Genomic DNA, 7,670 nt, shown 5'->3' on the forward strand with positions numbered 1-7,670 from the left:
CTATGATACGATTAATTCTAAAAATTATTTAAAAAATTCAATGCAAAATAGAATAAAAGAATAGGTACTAAATGAAAGAGGAAATTTCTTTGTAAATAAAAAAAATAAAATTCTTTGGATTCACAAGGACGAATAGGTAATTTTTGAAGCGGATAAAGTAATAAGGACGAAATTCGAAACTAATATTGCGAAATTTCAAGATAACATTTTAAAAGAACATCTTCAATATTTACCAGTCCTTATGCACAAAAACATTTAATCAGATTAAATTCTACAGAGTTTCCTCTTAATTTGATACCCATATTTCTTCTCTAAGCACATTTCACTGAAATGTTTAAATCATTTTTGAATTACTGACGTCAAAGTGAAAAACTAAAAACACAATTTTACAATATTTGGCCCATGGTTTCGCGAATATATTGATTTTTGTGTGTAAAATTTTTTGCTATCGTACGGAGTTATATGTATAATGAGCTAGACATTTATAAAAAAATATTAATTATTAAATAAAAAAATAAATATAGCCAATACTGGTCAAGGAAAGTAATTTCTATTATTGCCATTAGTGCAAATTACAAATTCGGGACCTAAAAAACTGGGATCCCGGAATCCCGGGATTAACGTTCCTAGTCGCGACTCCCTCTGGTGGTTGAGCGAGCTTGAAAATATAGTATTTAAACAGTAATGGGGAAAGGACACCACCCGATTTGTCTCTAACCATTACTAACGAGTGTCGACCACTCAGGTAACACTGTGCGACACTAAAAAATACCTGGGAAGTTATGTATATTTTCTGGTAGGTCTTTTCGAGTAAATCAAGAATCGAAATATGAAATTTTCCAAACACCCCCAAAATCTTGATTTACCGTTAAAAAATGGGTTTTCGTACTTTTGGGCACTTATAAGCCTGTAACTTAGTTGATTATGAACCGAGTCTCATTTTATTGCCGGGTTTAAGAAGATACTTGGGCCTTTCGAACAATATATATGTGAATAAAGAAACATTAAGAGATCTGTGTGTATATACTAGGAATGTTAATCCCGGGATCGCGGACTTTTTAAGGTCTCGGAAATCCCGGGATTCTTGGCAAGTAATCCCGGGATTTTCGGGATTTATAATTTGCACTGATGGCAATAATAGAAACTCCTTTTCTTGACGAGTATTGGCTATATTTCTTTTTTTATTTATTAATTAATATATTTTTTATAAATGTCTAGCTCATTATATGTACATATAACACCGGGCGATAGTAAATTTAAAATACAAATATCAATATACTCGCGAAACCATGGGCCAAATATAGTAAAATTGCGTTTTTAGTTTTTCACTCTTGACGTCTGTAATTCAAAAATGATTTAAAAAATTCAGAGAAATGTGCTTAGAGAAGAAGTATGGGTATAAAATTAATGAGGAAACCCTGTAGAATTTAAACATATTCAAGTTTCTAGTGCAGAAGGGCTGGTAAATATTGAAAATGTAATTTTATAATTTTATCCTTGAAATTTCGTAATATTTGTTCGAATTTCGTTCTAAATTTGTCAGCTTAAAAATTACCTATTCGTCCTGGTGAATCCAAAAAATTTTAATTTTTTAAATTCTAAAGAAATTTCCAATTGCATTTGTTACCCATATTTTTATTCTACATCGCATTGAATTTTTTAATAATCTTTGGAATTAATCATATCTTTGAAATTACAAAGTCCTTCAAAATAAATCCTGCGGTCAGAGAGAAAAAATAAAAACGCCACTTTAAATAAAAAAGTAGGTTTCAAACCATGGTACAATTACAGGTATTGTCTTCCTAGACAGTTTTGCTTCACATCGAAATTCCTGCTCCCTTATTTTAATTTTTACGCAGTTCAATATTGATTCTTTTACTTTTATTTGGCTTTGCTTTTTGTTTTCGCTCAATTTAATTTTTAAAATTTTTCAAAACAAAAGAAACAACTTTTGAAATGAAGTGAGCCATACAAATTTTTAATTTATTTACAAGCAAATGTTTTATTTCCGGCTTTAGCAAATTGAATAAGTTCTCTGTAAGATGGTTTATTAAACAAAAAATACGTGAACATATATGGTATATGGGTATGGAAAAAGGGATATTTCCAGCAGTAAACGTTTTAGTGTGGGCAACAATGATATTTTTTAAATAAGGCAGATCGGAATATCCGCTCTCTGGGAAGACAATACCTGTAATTATTGTACCATGGTTTCAAACCCATTTATTTATTATTTATTTCATGGTAGGAGAGCTTCTCAAACAATATAGAAGCAATTTTTTCGATTCAAGTTGTAGAAAAGTTATGAATATCTGAATCCCGGGACTTTGACAACGCCATCCCGAAAATCCCGGAGTCGGAACGAAAAATTAACATCCCTAGTATATACCCAGCAAAATTTTTTTTTTTACTTTTTTCGCCTTTCTTAAATTTTGGTTAGGTTTTTACGCACTATTTTATAAGAAAATCCATTCTAGTCCTAAATTGATTATAAAACTAAATTTAATAGCGAGAAAAACGAGTGTTTATTTTTAAATATCGTACGAAAGTTTACTGAGTTATTAAACATTTTATGAAACCAAATTTTTTTCAAAAATATTATTTTTGGCTATGCAACTCAAAAATTTTTGCTTGACAGTTTTTTATTTTAATTGACGTTTTCTATGATCGCAAAGTATGACCATCCCGTGAGGCATTTAATAGGGCGGAAAACGTTTTAAACGTCCCATTGGTTAAAGCTGAACATGTTGTTTTACATGCATTTAAAGCTAGATATATTACGCTATAGGGGTATTCTCTCAGTCTTGCAAAGCCCTTGCAAGGTGCACGAATTGCACGGTTTGCAAATCTGTCCCATAGCAAGACCGTTTTTTTTCGTGCAATCCATGTACCGTGCAAGGGCTTTGAAAGACTCCGAGAATACCCCTAATTGTAAAACAATTTTATGTAAATAGAACCGCTTTTTGGCATCTTAAAGTGGTGTTCTCAAAATTAAGTGAAGCCAAAATAAAAGGAGGTATTAATTTTTTCTTCTCTCGTCTAGTACTTTTTCATCGGTTTTATCTCTTTTTATGGATTTTATGTATTTTCATAGGACCTCAAATTCATACAATTTTGAGCAAAGTGAGCTTTTTGAACCAGCTAAGCTCTGTAGAAAAACGTGCATGGAAGTGTTTTGTAGCGCTATGCAATAATTTACTTACGGTGGAATGGGTTTTAACATGCCCATAAAAATTCATTTCCTTCATTTGCATTTGGACTTCTTCCCAGATAATTTGGGCCAGTTCAGTGATGAACAAGGCGAACACTTTCACCAAGAAATACCTACGATTTGTACATCCGACACCACCTACCTACCGGCATGTATTTTGACCCGCTGAATCCGAATTTTATGTTAGTTTGGGCCGTACACCCTTCAATATCGAGTAAATTGTAAAAATAGCTAAAATGGGATAAATGGTAATAAAAAAAAATTTATGAAACTAAACCAAGCATAATTCTTATGTATTTTTATCCGCTGAATACAAAACCGAAGTGTGTCTAGACCATAAACCGTTTTAAATCTTAAAAAATTGTAAAAAACCTTGAAATATGTTAAAAATAGCAAAAAATTGCAATTTGTCTAAAAAATTATGTATACACCGAATAAGGGGAAAGATTTTTTACGTGTGATTTTTTAAGGGTGTACGGCTCAAACTGACTTAAAATTCGGATTCAGCGGTCAAAATATATGCCGGTAGGTAGGTGGTGTCGGATGTACAAACAACCTTTTTTTTTGTGTGCCGGTGTAATAAGGTCAAAACCATTTTCCAAATAATTTATATTCTTAATTTTCGTCTAAAAATGATTGTAAGTATCAATTTTGAGTGAGTAAGCTTCAGTATTTAGTTAATGAAATGTCGCAGTGTTCGTATTTCTGAAAACTACCGTTATATGGGAGGTAGGCGGGGTTATTGTCCGATTTTGCCCATTTTCAATACCATCCGTCCTAAGCTAAAAAGAAGTACACATACCAAGTTTCGTAAAGATATCTAAATTTTTACTCGAGTTATCGTGTGCACAGACGGACGGACGGACATACAGTCACCGCTTAATCGATTTTTTTTTCATTCTGATCATTTATTTATACATTTGTCCATATCTATCTTGATTCGTTTTGGCTGTTACAAACAACCGTTGTGAGAACAAAGTTATAATACCCTTGTGCACAAGTGCGCTTGGGTATAAAAATGATTTCAGAATATTGCTGGTCACTACAACGAGAAACTGGTGATGCTGAATTAAGAAAAAAACGGTGAAGAAAACATTTTTGAGTAGTATAGTCAAAAATAATATTTTTGCAAAAATTTTGTTTTCATAAAAAGTTAAAAACCTCAGTAAACTTTCATCCGATTTTTGAAGTTATTAAATTTGGTTTTACAATCAATTTAGAACTAGCACGGTTTTCTTATGAAATAGTGCGTAAAAACCTCACTAAAATTGAAAAATAAAATGAAACTCTGTTCATAATGAACTAAGTTACAGGTTTATAAGTGTGCAAAAGTACGAAAAATCGGGTTTTTAACGGTAAGTCAAGATTTTGGGGGTGTTTGGCAAATTTCATATTTCGATTCTGGCTTTACTCGAAAAGACCTACCAGAAAATATACATAACTTCCCAGGTTTTTCTACTTTATGCTTTTTTGTAGCACTGTGTAATTCGCCGATCACTGTTTGAGTCTCTGTGGGGGAAAGGAGGCCTCTATGTCTTCTAGCAGCGTCGAGTGACAGATCCAAAGAATACTTCTCTCACAGGGGCGGTTGCGGTTTAGGCCACGTGATATCTGAGTGTTTAGTGCTGTTGTTGTGCTGTGCACTTTACGGAAACCATGCTGACGCTTCGCTGGGGACAGATGTTCGCAAATTACGGGAGTAGCAAGACCTCTACTGTCTTCACTACCGGCGAAAGGAGTGTCATGGGGCGATAAGACTCCTATGTTTGGCTGGGTGGGGGGTATTGGTGAGGGATGTGTGTTGTCTGACCGCAATTGGCTGTGTGCGCTGCTGTGGTATTGGGCGGCGTAGTGGTTAGAGCTAGCGAGCGTCACATACATTTACACAAAAGCCCTTTTAATTAGCTGTCGTTTGATACGTCTTTAATACGTTACTTACCTTTCGTAGCCATATATTTTTTTAATAGTGGCAACTCTTAAAAGCAGGAACATATCAATTTAGTATAAAAACCCTTTTGCTTGATGCCAATTTTGCGATATATATAGAGTTTTAATTAGGTGGCAAACCTTTTAAAAAATTAAACCCAAAGAAAATCTCTAGGTCAATACCTTTAATTTGGAACCTCATTTTAAAATCGAGAGAACGGTATAAATCTGGTGCTCTGCACAAAAAGATAATTTTGAACAGGTGGCAACCCTTTAAAAAAAATAATGAGACGTTCTTCCTTGTAGATCTATAGACCAATCTCGTTTACATCATTTAGGTCTTGTGATTTTTAAAGCAGGTGGCAACCCTTTTCAAAGAAATGAAACCTTGTACTTCTAGAGGCCCTGCCCTTTCATTTTGCACCTGATATTTTTTAATACAACGAGCGGTGCAGGTTTTATAATTTAAAAAAAAGGTGGCAACCCTTTACGTTTAGAGGCCAGCCCTTTAATTTGAAACCTCAGTTTTGAAAATCGAATAATCGGTGCAGATGTGATGCCGTTAACAAAAATTGCCTTCATGTATTGTATGTATACATATGTACATACATATATGTATAGATTTGATCTAACACTGGCATTTATATATTAGGGGGTTATTAAATTCCAGATAAAAGATAAATTCCGCAAACGTCAAGTTCTACTTATATTGTGCCTTGATTGGTCTTTGTATTTTGCAAAGTTTATTGTGTTAATTTTGAGTAAAAGTTGCTATAAAAAGTGCCTACGAGCATCTTAACCGAAGCTAAGTGAAAGTTTTGTGATTTTTGTGGTTTTTATTAAATTTAATTAAATTTCACTAGCTTACATCTAATCTTGCCGAGTCATTTGTTGTTATCATTGTTGTTGTTATTCCTTTGTAGTTAACTGAGATCGTTTCTATTTTTGCACATTTCTTTTTGCTCTTTTTGTTTACTTCGTTTAGTATTTCTTGTCACAGCTGTTTGCGCTGCGTTTATTAAGTGTCACAATACAGTGATACTCAAACTGTTCGCTACATATATTTTTAAGCTAAATACATCAGCTCCTAAATTGTTGTGTGTGTTGTGTTAAACTTATTTTGCTTGTCTTTTTATTAACATAAGTGTTATTAAATCTTTCACATATACATATATCAAAGTCCCCCGTTGAAGTTGTGGCACCGCCATCTAATCTTCCAACGCTTACTCTACCCTCAATTAGTAACTCAGTTACTCAACCCCGTCCGCCGGTAATCGAGTCTGATACTAGGAGACTGGTTGTGGTTCCCCCAAAGAAGTCTATATTTATATCTAGATTTTCGAGGGATACTTCCGAGGACGATATAAAGTTTTACATCTCGTCCAAAGTTAAAACTGTCAACTTAAGTATCAGAAAATTTTAATTTAAATATGAAAGAAATATTTCTTCATTTAAAATAGACGTAAATTTAGAAAATTTTGACATGCTGCTTAGTAGTTCTTTTTGGCCCTCCGGAGCTTTCGTTCGTGAATTTGAGTATATCCCAACAAAAATAATAATTTAGCAAATATTCCCCGTCAGAATACAGAACCAAAAAACTGATTACTAAATCTGCTTTAAGTATTTATTATCAAAACGTAAGAGGCATAAATACTAAATTAACGAATTTATATCTTAATGGCCTTGAATGCAATTATAATATAATTTCTTTGACTGAAACTTGGCTCAAACCTCACACTTTTAATTCAGAGATTCTTTCAAATAATTATCATATCTACAGAAAAGATCGGGAGGACAGAGTCGGCGGTGGCGTACTCTTTGCCGTAGACTCTTCAATACCATCTGAAGAAGTTAGTCTTCCACACATTGAATCTGCAGAATTCAAATGCATTCGTGTTCAGGTTGGTAGGGGGTTTACTTACTTAGCTCTATGCTATATTCCTCCCCGATCTGACTTATCAGTGTATTCACAACATGTATCTTTACTGAAATCAATTAATTCAATGATTAAACCCTCTGATTCATTGATTGTGTTGGGTGGCTTTAATTTACCAAATGTATCATGGAACATCATTGACAATGATATTGTACCTTTCTCGTCTAGCGCGTGCAACAACGTATTTTTAGAGGAGATGGCAGAACTCTGCCTGAATCAAGTTAATGTACTTTGCAATAAGTTTGGCAAAGTATTAGATATTGTTTATGTTGATGATGCATCTAAGTCGGCTGTAAATAAATGTGACCCACTAGTTTTGCCCGAAGATGTCTACCACCCTGCTATTGAGATATCTTACGAAATTATAAACGATGGTCAAAATTGCGATGTCCAAACATACGAACCAATTATTCGCTTTGATTTTTCGAAAGCCAACTTTAAAAAACTGAATAAAGAATTGTCTAAATTGTCGTGGCCTATATACAAAGAAAAAGTTGAGCAAGGCGTTGCACATTTTAATTGTACTGTACATAGATTATTTGAAAAGAATGTGCCTCAACGCATGTGTGTTCCTGAAGAACAAACGCAGTTATGGTT

Source organism: Rhagoletis pomonella, unplaced genomic scaffold, assembly GCF_013731165.1.
Source record: "Rhagoletis pomonella isolate Grant_MI unplaced genomic scaffold, Rhpom_1.0 Rhpom_scaffold_00002, whole genome shotgun sequence".
Classification (NCBI taxonomy): Eukaryota; Metazoa; Arthropoda; class Insecta; order Diptera; family Tephritidae; genus Rhagoletis; species Rhagoletis pomonella.